At 33.7% G+C, this 25,569-nt stretch overlaps 1 protein-coding gene across 4 annotated transcripts in view; it reads right to left on the bottom strand.

Annotated features, from left to right (window-relative positions):
- CADM2 (cell adhesion molecule 2) overlaps window positions 1-25,569 on the bottom strand; it is a 1,163,401-nt gene that overhangs the window by 70,260 nt on the left and 1,067,572 nt on the right. The gene's annotated exons all lie outside the window — the stretch shown is intronic.

The raw sequence follows: 25,569 nt of genomic DNA, 5'->3' as shown, positions 1-25,569 counted from the left end.
TTGTTTACTTCTTGATGTTATCCCAAGATTTAGTGAGAAAATAAAGGAAAGGAAAGAATTCCTGAAACTTTGACCCCTTCATAAGTTTTCTTAATACTGATTCATGTCAGTGGGACATTGAGCTTGAGGCTGAAATTAGAGAGCATTGGTAGTTCTGAAAGTTAGCTGCGTCTAGATGGAAAGTGTCATCTCTGAGTGGAGGGTAGGTCTTCTGCAGAAAAGCAACCCTGAAAGAGAGGAATTGCATTCCTGTCAGAAGTGGGACCAAGTTGCAAGTCCTTCTTCCAAAGGTATCAAAAAAAAAAAAAAGGCTCAAAACCCATTTAGATTGCTTTTCTATGGTAAAAATCTTTCAGAGAATTGGCCATGGAATGAGTGTTATCTTTCTTGGGACAATGTGTAAAAGCCTAGATATGTGTCAAAAAAAAATCTTGGAATTTGAGTGAGCTCAACTTACTCAATTTATATCTGCCAATATTGGTTTAAATACATGTAGTATATTTGGTTTTTGAGATTTGTCTCTTTTTCTCTTTTATCCTATTTGTCATAGCCTGGTTCTTAATGAACAGAAACTGGAAAAGGGGGAGGGATAAAATAAATAGTGAAAAGTCAACATTCTACAACATTCTACAGAAGAATAATATTCTTGGCTTTTACCAAAAAGCTTTACATCTTTTTCCAACAAGTCCCAGTTGTGTGGTTAACTAGGAGAAGCGTATATACGTATGCTTCCATCAATGTCACTAAGAAAGCAATGTGAAAAAGAGTGCATATTATGTTTTTATGCTATGAACTTCTATGCATAATTCCTATAAAAATTAAGCCAAAATGATATGAAAACTGAATGGTTAAATAAGGGCCAGGAATATGGCAGAGGCCTATAGCTACTTTAGATTTGCAGTTGTTACAGAAACATCTAGGTTATATTTATTAAATAACAATTTGTAGTTGGGAAAATAAAAGGGATGATCTGTAAGTCTGTGTGTGTCTGTGTGTATAAGCATATTTATATCAAAAATAATTAAAATGAATAAGAGATGAAGCCCAGAGTTTGCCCTGGAGAAGCAAAGAGAGGACCCCCAGAAACTTATAGAGAAATACCCTGGGAGAAACAAGCAAGGATGCACAGGAGCTGAGAGAGAGCCATTGAACAGCAGATGTGCCATGTGCCTTCCCATGTGACAGAGGAATCCCAGATGCCATCGGTCTTTCCTCAGAGAAGGCATCTACTTCTTGATGCCTTAATTTGGACATTTCCATGGAATTAGGGCTGTAAATTTGTGAACTAATAAGTTCCCATTTAAAAAGCCAAACCATTTCTGATATATTGCATTCTGGCAGCTTTAGCAAACTGGAAGAGAGGCTATAATTATATTTTTCTGAAAATATCCTCTTGGTAGGATCTCCAAACTGAAGACTAAATTCTCTGCAGGTCCGAGTCTGCAAAGTAACTTATCTTTAGCTTGCCCAGAGTGGTACATTTTGTACCTACATTTATCTTGGGACAGAAATGGGCTTTTTGGATGGGGGAAGCAATCAAGAACTAATCCTTGATAATGACAGTGGTTAAGTCATTAGTAAATAATTACTTTAATAATTCTCCTGGATTGATTTTCTTCTTCTGAAAATGGAGCCTACTTTTAGGATCTAATTCTCTTTTGAAGTTTGTCTCTCCTAAAGAGTTGGATGAAAGTTTTAAAATAATCCTTTTGTTATATTTAAATTTGTTTTTGATCCCTAATTGAGTCACTAGTAATTTTTGTTTTCTTTATTATAAAAAAAGAACAATTTCAGGCACTGGACTATTTTATCCTGATTACATAGCAAAGATATTAATCATCACTAAATATGAATAAAACATAATGATTCTCCTAAATGTTAATATCATCATAAAATGCCAGAGATTGAATTCAGAAGGTTAAAATTTAAGAAAGTATTTTCGGAGTCAACAAAAGGGTGAATTTAAGCCCCCACCTACCCATCCTTTGGAACTCAAGGCTGATAAGAAGGATGATTTACTGGGCGGTGATTAACAAAACTAGCTTTTATGCTGGCAGGAAAGTAGAGGTGGGAGTTGCTATTGGTAGCACATTACTGTACTATCATCACATTTTCTTCCTCTTTCACCAGGTTTTTTTCCTTATATGCCATTAACCTGTAACTCAAAATAATTTTAACAGTGAAATTAGAAAATACTTAGAATAATTTTCTCTTACATATGTGTTATCCAGAAACCTTTCAAATGATGGATTGGGAAATAGAAAAGAATTCTAACAGCTACCCTAATACAAGATGCTTGTTACTTAAATACAATAAGTAAAATCATATATAGGTTATGTTTACATACATACATAGGAAATGGCTTTGCAACACATTTTAGATATTATTACTCCTCTCTTTTTACTTCTTCAACCCCAATTTGACATAAATTGCCACCTACTATAAAGTCATAAAGCTTTAATTAGGAAGTAACAGTCTACCTTTAGTGTGATATGAGTTAGTGACATGCCAGGAAGATTTCAAGGTGCTAGTAAAATGATTTTTCACATAGACGATAAAATGATTAACTTTTCTTAAAGACTGCAAGTCATTGTGTGTGACCATAGCAATAACAAGATGATACAAGGAGGACCTGAATTAGAATTGAACTACAGGATATTAAACCAGATGGCTCCCAGAACCTTTCCATATCTGTTACTCTATTATAATATGATTAAGAGAGAAGATATTTTATATTGAGATTAAACAATTAAAACATGAAAATGGAGTAAATCTAAGCAGTCATATATTTCATTTATGTATTTATATACAATACTTTATAAATATATATAACTATATGTCAAATATATATTATATAATTATATATAAATATACAATATAATATTTGTATATTATTTATATATATATGAATTATAGTTATGTGGAGAGCATATCGTATTTCTTCAAAAGAATGTTGATTGTTATGTTCTGTATAGTCACAAACCAAAAATAACAAATGTTTACATACATATATTTATATTTCTGTAATTCTACTACTGTATGTTTCTATGTAGCACTAAAGCATATCTTCCTATTTATTCAATCCTACATTTGTGGTCCTCTTAAAGTTTATACTGCATTATAATTTTTTTCTCTAAAGTTATAAGTTCAGTTTTTGTTAAGATTAAAATACTAATATATTTGTATTACGTTTTCTTTGTCACTGAATTCTGAATTTGTGTTTGTAATCTTCCACCTTACTGAATCTTAACGTTTCTGGTGATTTTTTTTTACACGTTTCTTCTGGACATTCACATTTGCAGTTATACTGCCAGCAAAGAGAAATATAGATTCATCTCTTTTACAATGATAATTGACTGCACGGATTGTGCAAAGAATACTGCAATTCAGAACCCTACTCTCATTTCTTCACCTTCTCCTCCCTTCCCCATTCTTCTTTTCCTCCTGCCCCCTTCTTTTCCATCTTCTCCTTCTTACACCTCTTACTCCACCCCTCACTGATTTTTAGGTAGATTTACAAGGTGCCGCCACTAGCTATGACAGTGGCCTTTGGTATGTTTATGCTTGCTATTGATTTTGTTGTTTTTAAAATCTGAATGAAGATGTCTGTTCTCAAATATCTACTTAATATCTAGTAAGATGCATGTATTATTAGGTTGAGGGACTTATTAGCAAAGTTAATTATATAATTGAATTCTTAATATTAAACCAAACTTGAACTACTGAAAATAAATTTACTTTGTTAGGACATTACTTTAATACATTATGGGAATATATCTACTAGTATTTCAATTAGGATTTCTGCATCAATATTTTTAATGTAATGATCTCCAGTTTTCTTTCTTTGTGCCACCTTTAAAAGGCTTTGCTATAGAGATTTCGTTGCCTAAGTGAAAAGAAATGGGAAACTTTGCTTCTTTCTCTGTCTCCTGGATAACCTTAAAAATAGTATCTATTTCTTTAAGTTTTGATATATTTGGCAGGCTTATGATAAATGTCATATTTTTTCCTGTATTTGTAATTTCCCATATTTATATTTTCTACTCCCTAAATCAATTTTTATAATTTATGTTTTCCTTTAAATGTGTCTATTCAATATAGGTTTTCAAATAATTAGGTCTAGAGTTTTGAAATATATTTTCTTTTTATTGTATTAATTTTTTATTTATTAGTAATCTTTAATTCTCCCATTGATTAATTTTACATATTAATGAGTTCTTTCTTTTTCCTTGACTGGGTTAGTTAGTTGTTCAAATAAATGATTTATTGATTTCTTTAAAGAACAGTTACTATCAATTCTATTGTTTATGTTCTTGTCATTTAATTCCTGGTTTTATCTTTATTTCCTTCATTCTGCTCTCTTTATTTTTAAATTTTCTAATTTTTTCCTTAAGATTAATTTTTTTTCACCCAATAGTTATTTATGCCAACTAAAATGTTTAGTTGTTTGAATTTTCCTATGTATAAAGTTTTGGCCAGAGTCAACATATTTGATATGTTTGTTGTTTTCTATGTAGCTTTCAATTGAAGTTTTGTTTTCTGTTTGACTCATGAGATTAGTTTCAAATATTTTGGTATTACCATTTTAAGTATCTTTTCTATTGTCATCATAGCCTAGGATATTGAATTAGTGCCAGAGAAAATAATAAGTAATAATGCTCTTTTACATTGTCTTTTATTGACTGTTTTGTTTTGTTTTGTAATCTAATAGATGATTGAATTTTAAAAATAGGTTCCCCCATATATTGAGAAGAAATCATATTCCTTATTTGTACGATGCAGAATTGGATGTATATCTATCAGATCAACTCTATTTTTTTTATTTTTCATCTTCTGTATATTCTTAATAATATTTTAACTTGTCAAGGATTGAAATTCTTCTGTTATAATGTGTGTGTTTTTTATTTCTCTTTATGTTACATGCAATTTTTGGGTTTATATATTTCTATAATATGTATTGTTGCATATGTAGTATCAAGACAACTATATGATCTTTGTAATTCATACTTTTATCAATATGAAGTGACCACCATACTTTCATTTATTGCTGTTTACCTTAATTCAAGTTAAAGAGGTGAAGGATTAAATAGAGCACATATATAGATCTCCCAGGTAATCTTAGAAAGAAGAACAATTTGCATCAATTTAAGCAAGACAGTCAACAAGCAACAAAGATATCATTTAGGGCATTACCTAAATGTAAAATATCAATGAGAGAATGTAAACTTCAAAAGAAATTTAAATGAAATCCAATTAGGGACTTATATTCAAAGAATTGTGTAAATGATGGATAGATAGATAGATAGAGATAGAAAATAATTTCTGAACAAACTTTGAAGGAAAAATAAACTTTCATGTTTTGAGAAAGAATCATTGACTTATGTAAGCAAATATTTATCATTAATTTATCTAAATTATGAAAATGCCAAAGGAAACTAAAATCTAAAAAAATGTTTTATAAGCATTATTTGGGGTTTTTACCTGAAGTAAATGTTGCATGCACTTCAAAAATATAATTGTCTCCTTATGTCAAAAACAACAATAAGAAACAAAAAATAAAAATAAAGTTAATAAATTAATAGATTTACCAACTCCTTCAAAATAAATTTGTCTCCCTTACTCTTTTGGGATAATGAAAGGGCAGGTTCCAGAAAATCAAATGCTTTCAACGATTCATGCATACAAGCAGTATCATTACTACAGTATGTGTCTACTGCAGATACATCATTTTGCTTTTGATTGCTCAAAGAATAGGATCAAAACTTATAATATAGGACCAAGTCTGAATTCATTGAACCGAGTTCAAGCTCTTTAGCTTTAAATCCATTATGTGTTTTATTTCCAGGAAGAGCCATTATGTCAGAAACCTAATATTGCTATGCTCATTGTTCTTTCTCAGCTAGAAAAAGAAAAAGAAAAATAGAAAAAAAATTTTTTAAGACTTTTAAAATACTTTCTTTAAATTGCTTTGATGTATTAAAAAGTTACTAGTTAATTTAATATGTGGCAATACGCCACAAAATTGAAAACTAAGGGGAAAAAGATGAAAACAACATTCTAAAAGCATAATCTTCATAAATTTGTGAGAAGATAGCCTTCTTTATCAAATTACATAAAATTCATTTGGCTCAAATTTAGAACCAAACTGCCCTTGAACTAGAATAAAAATCATTAGAAAGGACCTCATTGCCTTTTAATTATTATGGATCAAGGTTGCAAATTAAAATTTAGCCTTCAATCCTCCTGGGTCACTAGAGATTTTCACAATCCCTCAAAATTCTCACTACTATTTGCATAGGTTATACAGTGCCTTCGTATATCTCACCCCCAGCATTGGATTAAGCAGCACACATGGGGGTTGATTGTATTTATAATCATATTTATGTTGATAGAATTTAATGATAAGAGTTCAAATTTCATTTTCCCAACTCACATAATATATAGAATGATTCTACAATGGCTGATAATTTTTCATAATTTGCAATCAGAAATGTGTAATATTCAAATAAACTATGCAAGTGAAATTAAAGATTTAGAGTTCTGTGTGGATATACAGTTGCTAATGATAACAGCCAGTTAGGTTCCTGCTACTAGTATGAAGAGGAAAAAGAACTGCACATCTCTTTCACTCACAGTCTACTAAGTAAGATTTACCTTGAATATGAGACATATCGATTTTTAATTCAATTTTATTGAGATATATTCACATACTATACAATCATCTAGAGTGTACAATCAATTGTCCACAGTACCATCATATAGTTGTGCATTCATTATCCCAATCTATTTTTTGAACATTTCCTTATACCAGAAAAAGTGAAAATAAGAATAAAAAAAAAAAAAAAGAACACTCAAATCTTCCCCCCTCCCACCCTATTTTTCATTCAGTTTTTTGTCCCCATTTTTCTACTCATCCATCCATACTCTGGATAAAGGAAGTGTGATCCACAAGGCTTTCACAATCACACTGTCAACTTGTAAGCTACATTGCTATACGATAGTCTTTGAGTCAAGGCTACTGGGTTGCAGTTTGATAGTTTCAGGTATTTACTTCTAGCTATTCCAATGCATTAAAACCTAAAAAGGGTTATCTATATAGTGCATAAGAATGCCCAGCAGAGAGACCTCTTGGCTCCACTTGGAATCTCTCATCCACTGAAACTTCATTTCATTTCATTCTGCATCCCCCTTTTGGTCAAGATGTTCTCAATCCCATGATGTCTGCTCCAGATTCATCCCCAGGAGTCAAATCCTACATTGCCAGGGAGATTTACACCCCTGGGGAGACACATTGATTTTTACATTTGGTATGCTGTTCTTTGGAATAACTCTCAATTTTGGAAAATGAAATTGACTCTCGAATCCAAAATTATCTTACACATGATATTCTAGAATGCCATGTTAACCAGATGTGCCAGTTTGTATATATTATGTCCCCCAGAAAAAGCCATATTCTTTGATGCAATCTTGTGAGGGCAGACATATTATTGTTTATTAAGTTACAGTCTTTGGATTAGGTTGTTTCCATGATGTGACCCACCCAACTGTAGGTTATAACTCTGATTAGATAATTTCCATGGAGGCGTGGCCCCATCCATTCAGCATGTGCCATGATAAGTTTACTAGAGCCCTATATAAGTGCTCAGACAGAAGGAGCTCAGAGCTTCAGGAAAGAGAGAGCAACTGAGAGTGACATTTTGGAGGAGCTGCAGCTAAGAGAGGACAAAACTTCCCAAGAGCAACATTTTGGAGAATGCCATTTTGAAACACAACCTGGGAGCAAGTGGACACCAGCCACATGCCTTCTGAGCAAACAGAGGCTTTCCAGACACCAACGACCATACTTCAGTGAAGGTACCCGCTTACCTTGGACACTTTATGACCTTAAGACTGTAACTTTTTAACCAAATAAACTCCCTTTATAAAAGTAAATCCATTTCTGGTGTTTTGCAAAACAGCATCATTAGCCATCTGGAACACCGGAATTTCATGATATGATGAATCCAGAATCCCTAAGTTGTGAAACTCATTCGTTTGAGCAAAATTCACTTTCAATTCCTTGAAACATGCTTCATGTTTTCCTCTTAGCTTTATGTTGGTCTCTTCGAAATTAATACATAGAAGATGTTCAATAGGAAATCGAGCAAGATATCGTTCATCTAAAATTCAAGATAAAAATGTCTTTTTGTAGTTTGGGGTAAAAATGCCTTGATCTTTCATTCTTTTTCTCACAGCTTTTGATAGGACACTAAAATATAAAATCTTAGAGGAGCCCAAAATTCTTTGTAGTAATTCAAACATTTCCTTGGTCTTGATAGTGTTATACTTTCCAGGGGTGGGTGAGCTGTAGAGGTTCAAATCAGCCCAGACATTTTGGATATCTTCAAATTTTTTTTATTTGCCCAGTCAAGGAAGTCTCTATTTCTTAAAGTGTCATTTGCCTGGCAAAATATTAAGGTGAATTAGGCAAAAAGAGTAAATCCTGGCACCTCACAGACCTATCTAATAGAAAAATCTAGCAAGGCCTCCCAAGTTGAAACTCCATAACTATAGTTCCCTCTTTGGCTTTGCTGCTAGCAGGTGCAGTTTAAATGTGTGTTCCATGACTCTCCAGTGCACAGAATATTGTAACATGCCAAGGACAACCTATTAACATTACCCACAGCATCATTTTATTCTTCATTTCCTTCTTATACCTGCACAAGTATATCCTCAGTTTCTGCTGCTTTTTATTATCATCATTAGTAGTATACCATATGCATTTTGGTCAGCCTTCTTAGATCCATTTTGAATCTAGCTAGGGTTTAAATAAACATCATTAAAGTGCTGGAAACTGTTGGCAGGCTCTAAAGCTAGGAGGATGGAGTGCACAGAAGAAAGATGACAGGAGACCCACGCCACAGGTCTGCACAAATTCTCAAATTAGTAAGATCCATGGCTGTAGGAAGATGACACCACTGTTCTTGAAACATCCAGGTACCCTTATGCAAGGGTCACCAGTACTTCTAGGGAATCACCACTGACATCTGGAGGCTTATATTTAGTGGGAAAAAATTGCAAGACTAAAGATTCACCTGTCCTAGAGGTGACAAAATCCCATCCTCTTCTCATTTATTACCTCTAGCATAGGGATAAGTCAAATCATTCAACAGGTCAGATGCTGGTTCACAACTACCTCAGGACAGCCAGAGCTTACCCATTGGTTGAGGAGATTGCTCTTTAGTGGAATGAGGGGTGTATTTCTTATTCAGACTCTCTCACTTAATTCCTGCCACCATGCCAGCAATTCTGTCATCAGATATGGCAGCTTTTCTGTCAAAGTCCTGAGGTTTATGAGATCTCTGTTAAGAGACACAATTTTGACAGACCAACTTCCCACATTGATTCTCTATCATGAGTTAATTTACCAGATATTATTGCTTTCAAAAAATGTTTGTTTGGGTAGCAAAATAATTCCTAGATTACATGATCTGGTTGCTGAATCAAACATTAGTTGCAAGTTACTAAAAGCAGAGCTACAATCTGAAACCTTATTTGACTGCCTCCAAAGTCTTATTCCTATGAATTTACCAGGTGGTTAGTCACTTGATGGTAGTGGTGGGGGAATGGGGTGGAAATAGATGGTGCAAGAAGCAATTCCTGCTTTTTTTTTTTTAGGAATTAGCAAAAGAGAGGGAGGAGTACATTCTTGGCAGAGGAAAGCATGTGGCTTAGGTTAGAGAAGGGCTTTTGGGGAAAACTGAAAATCCTTCAGTCTGACAATGTCCTGGAGGAGTGGTGTAGCTTGATCAGTAGAGAGCAATTCCTGTGGGATGCAGAATGCTCAGACAGAGTGTAAGACTTGACTTCAGCCTGGAAGTGATGTAAAACATTGATGGGTTTTGCTTGGATTTGCAGTTTATAGGGAAGTATCTAGCTGTTGTGTGGAGAATTGGGGAGAAGTAGAATTGGGATCAGGAAGGAAAGTTAAGTGGCTGTTGCAGAAATAGCCAGCAGCAGGGATATTTTTTTCCTCTACATTTATTATCATTTTGCTAGGAAATTGTTCTAGGTCCATCTTATGAATAGGACAAAATTAACCTAAGGCCTAGCCTCCAGGGAAATGTTAGAAAAAGATTTAATCCTTGATGAGGCATGACATTCATTATATTATCCTATGTTTTCCGTACATAGGAGAATGGTATGGTGTTAATGTTTGGTTTCCTAACAGAGTTGAGGAATCCCCTGGCCTCACAGTGACCTCACAAGAAGAGCATTATGGGATGTTTTAAGTATATAAGGAAAACACAATGGTATTTGTTAAATACTGCATGAGCCTCTATACAGTGAAATTCAAGTTCCATTATTAGGTTGTACCAAATTCCTTTTGATGATGCCATTACTTTGCAAATCTGGATCTTAGGTTTTGCTGTGATAAAAAAGCAAGTACTATGCAGAAATCACTGCAGAACAGGAAATAAGAGTGGTAGTGCCCAATGTCACTATACAATGAAAAGTTGTATAGTGTCAATTGGTACACACCTTCTGTTAGCAAGTAATTGTTGCGATTAAAAAATGAAATGAACAATACCATTTTCATTTTATAAATGTGTATTGTTTTTCCAAATGCTTGCTAAGTTGTTAGAAAGTGAATACGTAGGGAGCTGTTTGGATTTAATCACTTAATGAGTAGAATTATTAAGTATTCTTTTGACCTAGGGACCCCAAGAAATAATTACTGAGACTTTAAAGTTTCCATGAATAGAGAACGTTTCAAATCCTGGTTCTATCACTTAGCTGTTTGGACTTAGAGACAGTTAATTAATTCATCCACAACTTATTTTACTTATCTGTATTAAGGATAAGATCTATAATTATTCCTACAGGTTGACTATGATTCTTGCATAGGTTAATACATGTACAGTGTTTAGAAGCATCTGTATAAAATTATTTCAATAAATGATCATTGAGTTTTCATTATTGACAGGCTCTGAGGATGGAACAGTGAATAAAACAGGCAGAGTTCCTGGTTTTATGTAGCTTCCATGACTTGGATGTCACTAGATGGGGACTAGGGGACCTACTGGATTGTATCATATTCCAAACAACAATATGCAAAAACTTTGTTGTGGGGAGTTTTTAACATTAAAAGCTTTAGTATTACACCAATATTAAAGTTTAAAATTAATATAAAATTATTTTTTTAAGGTATAATATGTATCATTTATCAATATGAGATAAACAGGTGTTAAACCAATTCTTGACAAAATTTCTCAAAAGAGTAGTAAACATGAACAAAACACTGTGCTATTTGACAGGGAACTAATTCAGTTGTCTAGCTGATAGGAGTATTTGAAGTATAAAATAGCAGGAAACTAAATGTCTACATTATTTGGTTAGCATAGAAGAGCAAATAGAAATTGTGAGTACATTTCTAAAATCAAAATATAGCTATATAGTTAGTTTATTTTTTGTTTGCATTTCTAATTTAAAAATATAACATGCTATTTTCTTTCTTTCTCACAGTATTATATGGAGCACTCAGAATTTGGATGCAATACTTCTAACTTACCCTTTGGTAACCCTAGAGTATAAACCCAAATTGTCCATTTCATAACTGGGTAAAAAATTTAAAGCTATTTTTCTAGGGAAAAAATAAAATAGAAATGTTGGACAGAAATATCATCTAAGTGACATAAAAATAGACTCATCATAGTAAATGGTACATTTTAAAGGTACAAAATGACAAAAACTGGCTGTGAAGAGAAACTATTAGTAAAAAGTTAGAAATAACTATGTTACACCTCCCAATATTTTAGGTTGACCTTGATGAGTTTTTAATCACTTTCTGAAGAGCAGGGTGAAAATTTTGCACCCTGAAACATTGTGTATCCCGTCCAAAAAATTCTGCTGAGGATTTCAAGTATAGTCTTGAGAAAGTTTCAACTCATTTGAAAAAAAAAAAAAAAATTAGAGAGAGTGAGCATTCTGTAGAGTACACAACAGCAATCAATATTTTTAGAAACTCTGGTTTATTCATTGGTAGAGTAATTGATTGAATTTATTGTTTCAGATATCACAGTGTGAAATGTCTTGAGTTTTGAGTTCTAGAAAATTTGATATATCTTACAAAACCAGTACTTTCTACAAAATCTGCTGATTATCTGTGGCTCAATAGATGTCCTGCTAAACTTTTCATGAACATCTTCCAATTTAGTGTGGAAGGCAAAATTCTAAGGTGACCCCAAGATTCCTCATTTGCACCCCCTACAACATGTACCTACTCACTCTGTATAATCCCCTCTCCTTCAGTGTTGGTGGGACCTGTGAATAGAATGTACCATGCAAAAATCATTGCAGAACAGGAAAGGGGAGTTGTGGTATCCAATGTCATTCCAAGGTTTGAGAAGTTACATAGTGCCAACTGGTACACACATCCTATTAGCAAGTAATTGTGATTAAAGAATGAAATAAAAATACGTTTTCTTTTCGAGTATGTGTATTGTTTTTCCAAATGACTACTAATATCCTGCTTGTAAACTAACAAGCCAACCTGCCACAGTTTCATAGATGAGACTCCTTGGTTAGGGACAAAGGACTTCACAGCAATCAGCCTGAGCCTCAGTTTGCGTTGGTTCACTTGGCAGGGAATGGGAGAGATGGATGCAAAAAATAGGCTTTCATCACAGCTGAGGAACCCCTGAGGCTAGAGATCCCCAATACTTACCAATGGGCTGCAAGAAAATTTGGTCAACATTTGCCATTTTCCCTGGAGGGAAACAATTATATTTATTAAACTAGACAGTAAATAAGGCTACCCTCTGCCCTGAAATGAGATACTATCTCTTGTCATCTAAAGCTGTTTACTGAACAAACAGCCTTAAAAAGGGAGAAGGATTTTCTGTTCACAGTGGGCTGAGATGGAGAGGAGGGAAAGTAGACAATCATATATTACATTGTTTCAAACATTTTGTTTTAAAATAACTTTTCTATTTTTTTACACTAAATAATTGCAACACTACAAATTCCATGACAAGTAGAAACTAAAAGGCTAGTTTTAGGCAATACATGGTTAGAGCTAGGTACCCATAAAATTTAATGAAAACTTGAACTCTGAGAATAAAATTAGAAAATATTGAAACACAATTTTAAAAAATTTCTCACATATGATTCAACTTTGTAAATCTTCTGTTTTAAAATCTTCTGTTTCAGAGAGCATTAAATATTATACATTCCGTAAGTCAACCTTAGACTCATGCATCAAAATCTTTAGGGGGAGCATCCAGGAAACCTGACTGTAGAATGTTCCCTGGTAAATCTGCTGTTCAGGCTTGAAGAGAACTTGGAGGTCATCCAGCTCTGAGGGATGATCACCAAGAGGGGTGAATGAAGCCTTTCAGAGCAACTAGAATCAAATCCAGGTGACTTGTTTATGACCTCAATGAGGTTCAAAAGAATTGTAATTATAATTTTAAAAGGGTAAAACAAATACAAAATTTGAATCTGTGTGACAATTATATATTAAGAAATAGTGCACTGTTTAAATGGCATCAACAAAAGGTGAGCTCAAGGCACATTGATTCTTGTGGATTCAAGAAGTGTATAAACAATTCACTAACAGAGATGTATGTAATGAAATATGCCTCTTTTATTCAGATATCTCCATACTTTGGTTTCACACTTATCTGATTAATAATTAATTCTCCCAAGTATTTTGAAGTTAAGCATCCTGGATTGCATACTTTAAGGAACCCAAGATCAATTAATATTTTAGATTCCTCCTCCCCTTCTTGGAAGCTCATGCCACCATCCACTCATATCTAGCCCCAACCTGCTGATACAGCTTCCACGTTTCTTGAAAAATTTTGCTATCAAGTTTGTAAAGCTCCAGAAATGACCCTGAGAAATTTCAATATACAAATAAAAGAGACATCCATGTATCTATAACTATACACTGATGACTTCCGAATCTATAGTTCCAACTCAGGCTTCTATTTTGAGTTCCAGATTTGTATACACTACTAACCAGTCAATACTAAATTCTGGTCTAATACTTGATCTTTTTCAAAATTTTCTTCATTCTGACCTCAGAGCAGTTGGGCTAGTCACTCATGGGGTCACCTTCTAGATTGCCTAGACTCTTTCCACCTCTGAATTTTTCATTCTAATATATCCATTTATCTGGCAAAAAACTCATATTTCTAAATCATATACTCCTTTTTTCCTCACTTTTTGCTTTTCTCATTAATTTCATCTGTGTTTGTCTAATCCATCACCCCACCCCCATTTCTGGATTAAAGTCCATTATTTCCTGGATGCTTTGATCTCTTTCTTCCACTATATTTGCCTAATCATAATTTTGTATCTTCTTCAATCCAAGCATCTATATCATCCACTCACAATATGTGCAATTAAGAAATATGAATATAATCAGAAAACATAAATTTTCACTCTACAAATTTTTGGTCTCCAACTTCTGTTGAAGACGGAATTTTCTTTATATTATACACTCTCCCTATGTGATCTCCAATAAGGCTTAAACTAATGCTATCCACTAATGATGAGTCTAAGCTCCATATCTGTATACCCAACTATCTATTCAATATGGAACTTGTAGATATAAAATGCACAACAAGCTCAACATGTCCTAAACACACTCATAATTAGCATTTCCTACCTTAGTGAATGACACTAGCATCCATTAAGTTTGGTAAACCAGGAACTTGGGACATCTTGTCCTTCTGTCCACATAACCAGGAAATTAGGATAAAAGGGAATTTTGTGCACTACATTTAATGACTTCACTTGTCTGATTGTTGTTCTAACATTATCATCTTTTACCAGAATTATTTTCAATAGCTTTCTATTGAAAACGCCTTTCTCTCACGATCGCCTTCTGCCATCTCTTATTTGTTCCCCTGCAGACAGACGAAATTTTTCAAGTACAAATCTGATTATAGTATTATTTTGCTTAAGGACAGTTAGAGTTTTTCTTTAACCACATCTCCCGTCCCTCCCTTCCTTCTTTTCTTTCTTACTTTTCCATTACTCCTGGACAAAAGGCCAAATTATTAAAGTAATTTTAAGGTTTTGCAGAATCTATTCCAAATAAATACTGCCTAATTTCATAGGATTCTCTTGACAATCTGCCTTCCCACTTCAATTGTGCTCTTTCAGGGTTTTTGAAAAGGCCAAATTCCTTTTCACTTCAGGTTCTTTGCATTTGTATCCCCTTTCCATGAAATACTCCCCTCCTTCCCATTCCCCCACTCCTTAGTTTCACCTCTTGCCCAAATCCCTTGTATCTTGCAAATATAATTTCCTAAGAAAGGTTCTCTATGACTTCTAGAGCAAATCTGAGAATCCTGTACATATTTTACACAGTGCTTATATCGTTTACTCCCCTCAAAGACATTGACTGTATGTGTTTTGCTCTCTATTTTGTCCCTGGAGTTTATCATAGTAAACTTCTATCAGTTTACCTGACACACTAGGTGATAATTATTTGTGGCATTAATGAAGAAACCTTTCCCAGAAATCACAATGTGTTCCTACTTAGCTCCGTTTCTTATTTGCTCAACAATTACTCCAAAATTTTACCACTTTCTTAAACATACCTTCCGTATTAATTTTCCATCCATCTCATATAATGATCTCCCCTTCTTCACAGAGAAAATACAGGTTATCTGTTAATTCTCTGTCCTTCCTGACCTTACTCCCCCCTTGCTGACAAATGGGTCTCTATTACTATTCTCTTCTCTCCTCAGTCTCATGGAATAGAGAGTACTTCCATGTGTTCAAGGCTAATGCCTCCATTAAAATAAATGGAGTTTGTGCCATCCTTCAACCTCGGGGGCTTTATTCGATCAGCTTATCTTTTCTTAAAACAATATTTTCAACCTCTATTTTTTCCCTAGCACTCTTCTCTCAGCATAAAAAATACTAAATTTATGAAATCATTCAAAAAGGTTAATTGGCCTTTGTTACAATCTGCTTTATATCTCACTTTTTTTTCCTCAAGCAGTTTTTTGAATAATAGATTATATGGAGTTTCTCTACATTTTTACCTTCCATTCACTTCTTAAGTTCTGCAGTCTGACTTTTATCCAATCACTTCATTAAAATTTTGTGTCTAAATTCATCAAATGCTTTTAGTATAAAAGTCAAATAAATAAATGATTTTTACTTGTTATTACACTTGGCCTGTAGAGGCCCATTTGGCACTATGGAAGTCCCTTCAATTCCTTAAACAGTCCTATCCCAGACTCTTGTGGCTCCTCTTTGTCTTACCTACCATTTTACCACTCTGGCCACACTTTTGGACATTTACTTTCCTTAGCATAACACTTAGCTGACTTTGTTTTTAACCAGGATATAAACTTGAGCTGCCTTCTCTTCTTTATTTACATACTGTCCAGAAGTTTTATTTCTCTTCTATAGTTTATCTTTCTTCTACAGATATAGTAGTCAAAGTCTTTATTACTGTCCTAGATGGTATATACTATGTCCCAGTATAGCAACAATTAATTAGATATGTTCACTAGGCTGTCACAAAGTTATTTGAAATGCATCATGTTTAAAACACATTTTTGTTGTTACTAAAACTTTTACCTCTTATATTCTCTATCCTGATAAATTGTCCGAAACACACTGGGACCCAAGCTAAAAATATGGGAGCCATTCTTTGATATCGCTCCCTCCTTACACTAAGATATCTTACTAGCCAGTTACAAAACCTGTCAATTTTACTTTTCCCAAATCTCTGAGGCCATTTCCTCTTTTCCATGCCTTTGGCCTCTACCTTTTATCAATTCTCATAATTGAATACCTAAATTTCTTCATTGTCTTCATGTCAAAGTTCTTCTCTTCCACCCTTCCATGCATCATTCAGAGTAATCTTTCAAAAGCCTAATTTAAACTTTTCATCATTTCATTTAAATGATTTCTCATCATCTTCTTAATAAATTCTAAACTTTTAATTGTGACCTACCAAATCTCTTATAATTTGCTCTTTCCTGGCCAGAGCACAACTAATTGAATACTTATTGTATCAATAAAAGAATAGATGAATGAAGATTTATCTTTCACTGTTCCTTCCTTTTTACTTTAAATATTAGACAAACTGAATGTGTAATGTTCTCTTTATATACTGTTGCTTTGCACATGCTATTCTTTCCTTCTTCTTGTACATATCTAATTCCTAATTGTGCTTGAAGACACATATCTTGCACATAAAAGCAGTGCTAAAGGAAGTGGATAACCCCTATTCCCCAGATTCCAGAGAGGGTAAAATTGTTATTGTCAGAAATGTCATAAAAACCTCAAAATCTAAGAATTTAGCTACAGGAATAATAAAATATAAATTTTGCTTCTATTTGTTTCATCACATTATGGAAACAAGAGTTTTCCAAAATTAATTAAAAACTTACCGCTACAACCAAGAGCTATGCATCTATGCTTCCCAACCCCCACTTCTCAAGCATTTTAATTATGATAACCCTGTCCATATCTGGTGGTATCACTCTATTAAGATATCTCCTGTTTACATTCTCTTCTCTCTCATCTCCTTTTAGGTTAGGTTGTCTTCCTCAATGAAAGGTGGATCTTGCATACTGCTTATCATATTGTCAAATAATTCTTTCTTCTGCCTCCCACTCAAATTGTAATTCTCTTGTATGGAAAAATTGTGCTTATACCTCTGTATCTGCATCCACAAAGCACAATGCTCAGTGCAAAATCAAAGTTCAAATAAATATTTACAAAGTGAGTTGATGACAAATAATATATTTATCTGTTGTGAGAGCCTAATAGGACTGGATACATTGATATATTATACTTCCTGTTGATCAGAATTAAGACCATACAATAGAAGTTGGTACTTATTCTAAAGTTCTGTCCCTATTAAAACCCCACACAAAAGTGAGCTTGCTTTCCTAAAGGACACCTTCTTGTCATCTGCTAACTGGAAGAAGTGATAACAAAAAGTTCATGAAAAGCAAAGAACTAAAGATAAATTGTGTAAGGAATCTGAAAAATCACCACTCCCCATTTTACATTATGATACCATAATTACACAGTTACATAAATATCTTCCATTATTAATAAAAATATTATACTAAAATTCAATTGACTAATTTTTAAAGTAATCCATTTTTATATATTTAAAGAAACAATAATTTCTTGTGATTTTCTTAGTATATTAATGTTTTCTTTTCCCAATAAAAGAAACATTGATTCTTGACCAGTATCCATTTGAGAAACAGTTTAAAAGTAGAACAGCAATGAGAAAAACACTTTTGTAGGATTTTGCAATTTATAAACAGCTTCTGCATACAAATTTTGACCCCTAGCTTATAGATTATAGATAATTAATCAAGGAAAACTCATTAAAGTTAATGGTTCTAATAACAAAATTAAGTTGTAGTTATTCAAATAGTTTCATTGGGAGCTCATTTGGGAATTTAATTTTTGACTTTCATAATTATATTTATATTGCTTTATCTACTTTGCGTCTCATAGGTTAAATTTTACAAGCGATTCCCTTTAGTTTAAGAACATCTAAAGCTTCAGGTGTAATTTAAATAAAATCTTTTCATTTTAAAGCCAAACTGCAGAGCGAAGAAAGTAGCAGCCTTGACCTTGAATAGACTCTGAAATAGTTTATGGAAGACAAAGCAATTACAGCTGTACACTGACTGATATATCACTTAGCACTTCCAATAATGAGGTTTTCAGGGCCATGAAGGGGATGGGAGAGGAAGTTACTAAACTCCAAGGACTGATCAAGAAGTATAAGAACTGGCTTTCCACAGGTATTGAAATTAGGGATTATTAATCTTGAGACTTGCTTAATGAATTGTTAAAATTAAGACACAAAAGTAGATATTCAGGAAAAATCATCAAAATAACTAATACTAAATTGTATTTTCATCCAGGTTGGGACAGGGATGAATAGAAAATAATATATAAAATTTATTTGCTGAATATTACAAAAAAAGAAATGCAAAGTATCTCAAAATATTTAAGAAAAATGTTTATCCATGTTGAATCTACCTGTGCTTTCCTAAAAGAATATTAGCAAGACCCCTGTACATTTATAGATGTTTCCAGAAAAGTTTGAGTTTTACTTATTGTTTTTCTTGCTTTGATTTCATAAGTTAACTGTTGTACTATTTGGAAGGAAGTAGTGCAGACAGATTTACTGGTCTGTGAATTCTAGTTCCAGTTTTTCAACTAGCTAAATGTGTGATCATCTGTAAAATGAAGAAATAGGAAGTTTTAATTGTGAAATGTCTTTCAGTAATTCTTAGAGGAAGTTTTAATCTACATTGAAAGAATACAAATCCTCAAATTTGGATTCCCAATTCTGTTTTACAGAGTTAAGACATTTTAGATGAGCAAGATCTTATAATATTCTATTTTTAATAAAACACTAAAAATTCTGAAAGCACTCTTTCTTCTATTCCCTCTTCCTGAATCATGTAATTTTGACTAAGTATGACATTAAGAACTGTTAATCAATGTCTTTTTAGTTAGGAAAGATATACTTGTCTGTGGAGACAAGGAAGGCCCCCTGGCTTAACAAACTATAGAGCAGGGCCTTCCCAAAGCTACAGATGTCTGAAGGCGGACACTGGAGCTAGGAAAAGGCCAAAAGCCTTGCATGTCTGAAAGCAGACTGCAATTTAGATGAGGGAATAATCTCTGAGCTCCTGCTGGGCTCCTTCCATGTTCCTGTCTCCTGCCCCCACTGCTTCCTGTCTAGCCCCCAAAGAAATTGTCTCTTAAGGCTAAAGATATGTAAATACACCTCATGGCTTTAGAAAAAATGTACCCTCCCTGATATACCTGTAAGGAGTCACGTAGGAAACTACCTTGTATGCTATAAAGACCTGTAGAAATGAGTAGAATAGAACTTTCTCTTGCATGGACACCGAAGACGGAGTGTGCTCCCCTTCTTTCACAATTGGCGCCCAACCACGGATGATATCTTTGGGTTGTTGAGTCACATCAATTCTTTCATCAGAACTGGTGCAGTTTACAAAAACAGTTTGATTTAACAGCTCAACAAGCCAAAGATATCATCCATAGTTGCCCTTCCTGCCAACTACATAATTTAGCACCACCTATCTATGGCACTAATCCCCGCAGCCTTCAGCCCAATGCCATTTAGCAGATGGATGTCACCCACTTTGCCCCATATGGTAGTCTCCGTTTTCTTCATGTTGTTATTGACACATACTCTCGATTTCTCTTTGCACTCCCTCTCTCAGGTGAAACTACAACTCATGTTTGTCGCTTTCTATTACAGGCTTTTGCTGTCCTTGGACACCCATGTCAACTTAAAACCGACAATGGCCCTGCCTACACTTCCTCTCGCTTTCATATTTTTTGTTCTCAATAGTCTATACAACATATAACTGGCATTCTGTTTAATCCTACAGGACAAGCTGTCCTTGAACATGCTCATCGCACTCTAAAAACGTGACTTTTAAAACAAAAAGGGGGGAGTATGGATCCCTCTGCAAGAACAGCTAAAGCCCTATTTGTTCTTAATTTTTTAAATCTCTCAGATGATGGACTGACAGCAGCACAGTGCCATTTCCACATGCTGTGTGAAACAAAAAAATACAGAAATGGCGAAACCTCCTGTGCTCTGGAAAAATAGACAAACCGGGCACTGGGAAGGACCAGTGCCCTTATTAACCTGGGGGTGGGGATATGCTTGTGTCTCCACCTCAGCAGGTCCCCAGTGGATTCCAGCAAGACACATCAAACCATGGCATAGCATGGATGAAGCCAAATCCAATTCCCGAACTCCGCAATCTGAAGATGGAGGAGACAGCTCTGCCAATAATGAAACTGCCGAAAACCCAGCAGGCCCCGTTGATGACGTGGAGAGCCCTGAAGAAAACTACTCAAAAGGCTGAAGCAGTACTTCAAAAAACCGGCACTCCTGTAAGTCCAGAAACATTTTTCCTGGCAATGGTGTCTACTATCCATTGCCAGAGTGTGGTAACATTTATCTTTACAATCTTATTACTTTCTCCACTTCAATGTGTTTCAGCCCACCTGTATTGGGCACACATTTTAGATTCTCCTTTATTCTGCCCCATTACATGGGCGGATTCCCTCTTCCCTATTTCTAACAATGTAACCACTTGGCTGGGCAGAATAAATGTACCACCTAGCGGCTCTTTACTTAATGGCAGCCACTGGATTTTAGCAAATAGTAATATACCCTTTGCCTCCTCTGTGCTGCCCCTCTGTGTATCTCATAATGTAAAATACTGCATCAAACCCCAGCTTAACTCCTGGCTGCCTCAGCGTACACTCTGCTGGCTTGGGCATGTTTTTTATAGACTAACTATTTGGCGTAATATGTATAACCCTACAAAATCATTTGCAATAGCTAGACCCAAGCTCCTGGGGTCACACGTTTTCTCTACCCTCTCTAACTAAATGGCTCTTACCTATTGCTGTGTTTTGTGTTTTGCTTTTGGAACTCCAGTGTGGATGGACCAGCCTAAGAAGACATGGCACCCATTCCTGGAACCACCATGATATCCCTATGAATAAGCTTTATGTCACTACACCAAATTGTAATCACAATAAAAAGGGGGGAGATGTGAAGACACGGAAGGCCCCCTGGCTTAACAAACTATAGAGCAGGGCCTTCCCAAAGCTACAGATGCCTGAAGACGGACACTGGAGCTAGAAAAAGGCCAAAAGCCTTGCATGTCTGAAAGCAGACTGCAATTTAGATGAGGGAATAATCTCTGAGCTCCTGCTGGGCTCCTTCCATGTTCCTGTCTCCTGCCCCCACTGCTTCCTGTCTAGCCTCCAAAGAAATTGTCCCTTAAGACTAAAGATATGTAAATACACCTCATGGCTTTAGAAAAAAATGTACCCCTCCCGGAAATACCTGTAAGGAGTCACGTAAGAAACTACATTGTATGCTATAAAGACCTGTAGAAATGAGTAGAATAAAACTTTCTCTTGCATGGACACTGAAGACGGAGTGTGCTCCCCTTCTTTCACACTTGTCATGGGTCATTGTAGAAGATAATAATGATTCATGAGATTTTAGTTTTAAACCAAGTTATAGGATTCACTAGTGTATGGTCATAAGAAAATCTCATCCTTTCTCTGGGATTCAATTTTTTCACCTAGGAAACAAAGAGAGTAGACTACACAGCTTTGAATCTATCATTCTATGATTCTACTACTATTATTTAATTTCAAAATTAAATTAAAAATCATATTTTATTATGTTATTTTCAGTGTCATTTAAGGAAGAATGAAAATTTAAGTTGAATAATACAATATTCCCTAGAAGATTATTTAAACAAAGATTTTTCTATCATGTATATAATACTGTAAACCTGTTACTTCACTTATTTGTAAATCAATATGAGTCTGACAAATTAAAAAAAATAAAAACTCTTCAAATTGTATATGTTTTTGTTAAGCTTTGAATAGTGAATTACTGAGATATTTCAATCTTATAAAAATACGGAGTCTTAATTGAGGAAATAGGTAAAATATTATTTTTATTTGATGTTCATTGAATCTCTTGTCTTGGACTTTTAAAAAAAGCAAAAGCTGTTCTCTGGTTTTTGAACATATCCTTGGAAACATAAACTCATCCACATTTCAACGTTCCACTATGGTTTAGGTGATGTTGAAGAAAAGCAAAAAAGTTATTAAGAAAACTTACAATTCTCATAAAAAATGAACTCCATTATATCAATGTTCACATTCAGAAGTTCATTTAAAGAAGAACAGAAAACATATGGAATTATAATCATTCACGTAATAAGATTATCATGATATAAAAGTGTTAAGTTGAATGCAAAATAGTATATTTCAACTAAATAATGTATGTTTAAACAACACACACACATATATATGCATATATATATAAAAGAAAGTATCTAGAAGAATATTCCCAAAATGCAACAGTGTTTATTTCAGATATGTGGGAAAATGATTAATATTTTCCTCTACTTTGCTTAGCACTTTTTGAATTAATTCATATGTAGAACTTTTTAAAACCACAAAATATAGGGAAAAATTCAAAATTACCAAGAAGCTTAAAACATTGAAATTCAACTAATCAATGGGAATTAAGTCTGCCAATATTGAATCTGTTCAGATAATGTCACAAACTTTGCACATAGTTATTTAATTTACTACAGTAGTTTAAATATATTTACAAATTATTGAATTTAGTGATAGGTTGCTTTAACTAAGTCTTTGTTAAGTCAATGTATCAAACATCAATATTAAGTTTCATTCATTAATAATAATGACAGTGAAATATATTTTAACATGACAATGCCATCACTCAATAGTAACAAGTTAAAATTTTAAAAAAATTAATACTATAGCTTCAATATATTTTTATAAAAATAGTTACCCTATATTAGAAAATTATCCTTATTAGGACAGGGCATTTTGAATCATTACGTATTTTGATAATTAGAATACCTCTAACTAAATTATTATTATAAACGATTTAGAACCGGGAAAACTGGGGCTTAGAGTATAACTTGCTTATTATTCTACATCTGGAATCCAAATCTAGATATTTCTAACTTGAAGACCATTCTTCTTCATCTTTATCTTTTAATGCCTGTTAATATGTGGTGAGGGAAATGAATTATACAAATAGATTACTTTTCTATCAAATTATATTTCTTATTTGATAATTGATCTAATTGAATTGAAAATTAGAAATGTGCTGAGTCTCTTAATTTTATCCTATTCAATTTAAATTGCATGAAAGACATCCTTAAATTCTGGTTTCCAAAGAGGATTTGCATGACTTTAAAAGATGGTCTATCTACCATACATTGCAACCTTCACTTAATAATTGCTATTAATATGAACAAAAGAACAAAGCCATTCTATCCTATATTTTTTGGTTGTTTAATTTTCAGAGAATTGTTAATAATTTTAAGTGTTTATCATTAGCCAGGCATTGCTTTAAGTAGGTTTCATGAAATAATCCTAAAAAAACTACATTATGAGGTTTGTACTATTGATAATATAAAAACTTAAAAGGTGAGGAAAATGAGAAACAGAGTTTAAGAATAGTCACAAAGCTGATATGTGTCAACTGGAAGTATGAGCCCAGGGGATCTGAGTCCAGAAGTCATTTTATTTTACTACAGAAGTCATTTCATTTTAATTTAATCAAAATGGATCAGTCTTAAATTCCAACAGAAGAGTACCACAATTTTTGTTTGAGCTGTGGATTTTCATTTGACTACAAAATAATTGATCCTCAGAGACCTGGACTAGTTATAGAACTCTGAAAATGGACCATATACATTCGTTTTATGGACATCATAGCTGGAACTCAATATTTATTTTACCACTATAACGTGAAGTTGCACATTTTACAGTTAGTATCACATTTAGGTGTGCAAATGTATGTGAGAAAATAATGGAGGGAAATTAGTGTGAAAATGGAAGTAATGGGAGAAGATATAGAATATGGCTGAGAAATAGTGACAAAAATGTCCTATATTGAGGCTAGACTCCAAACCTTTCATCTTTTACCTTCTCATAAAATTCAAGTATAAATTAATTGGAATTATGTTACGGGAATTATCAAAATTATTTTAAGTAATAAATTTTATTGACAAATTCTGGTTGAAATAGAGCAGAAAGTGTACTGCTCTCTGAAATCCTCATGGGAGGGTCAAATATTCAGATCATATTTCATAGAAGACAAGAATTCAGAAACATCTTGGAGATCATGTAGCCCACTGGGGTTACAGAGAGAATCGACTTTGTCCAAGATCACACTCACGGAGTTTAAATCAAGAAGTCAACCAAAATATTCTGCCCCATCTCCCTCCAGCAATTTGTTTCACCTTCTCATGCCCAGTACAGATAATGGCATTCTTTATTAACCCAGTAAAACAGTTAACTACACATTCAGATTGTGCTGTATACTAATTTTAGTTTTTAGTAAAGCACCACTTCATTAAAAATGTTACCTTAAAAATTCCACATTGATATATTACCATGGAAAAATCCTACTTTGATATATTGCCCACTTTTGAATCAGATCATTATAAACATAAACATGAAAGAGTAAAATGAACCGATTATTAGAACTCCCTTTTCAGTTGTACATGCCTTTCTTTTGACTTGAATTTGAGATTGAACATATCTAGATTTAATCTGGCAGGACTAAGAGAAAAGTGTATGAGGATTTGCTTTTTACTTCCCTAAAACACAATTTTGAGATAAAGTGCTCAAATTTCCAGCTAACTCAAAACTGGGGAGTAAGATACCTAGAAATATCAGAAAAATTAGGTTACCATCTTTAATCTTTATATAAAGTATTTAATTAGCCCATTGCAAACATAGCTTTCTGGCCTGTCAGTGGTAAAATGCTAAGGGACAGGACTGTGACATAGACAAGTAGGTGCATTGCAGAGTGAAAGCAAGCTGAATTGTTTTTATTTTACATGTTTCCTATCTGTCAACTTAACTGAATTAATAATACACACTTTGAAAACATCAAAGGCAGATAAATAATGTTAGATATTAAGGGCTATGATTGCTATT

Source organism: Choloepus didactylus, chromosome 1 (genome assembly GCF_015220235.1).
Source record: "Choloepus didactylus isolate mChoDid1 chromosome 1, mChoDid1.pri, whole genome shotgun sequence".
Taxonomy (NCBI): Eukaryota; Metazoa; Chordata; class Mammalia; order Pilosa; family Megalonychidae; genus Choloepus; species Choloepus didactylus.
The sequence above is the reverse complement of the archived record's forward strand: the minus strand, read 5'-3'. Positions and strand labels throughout refer to the sequence as shown.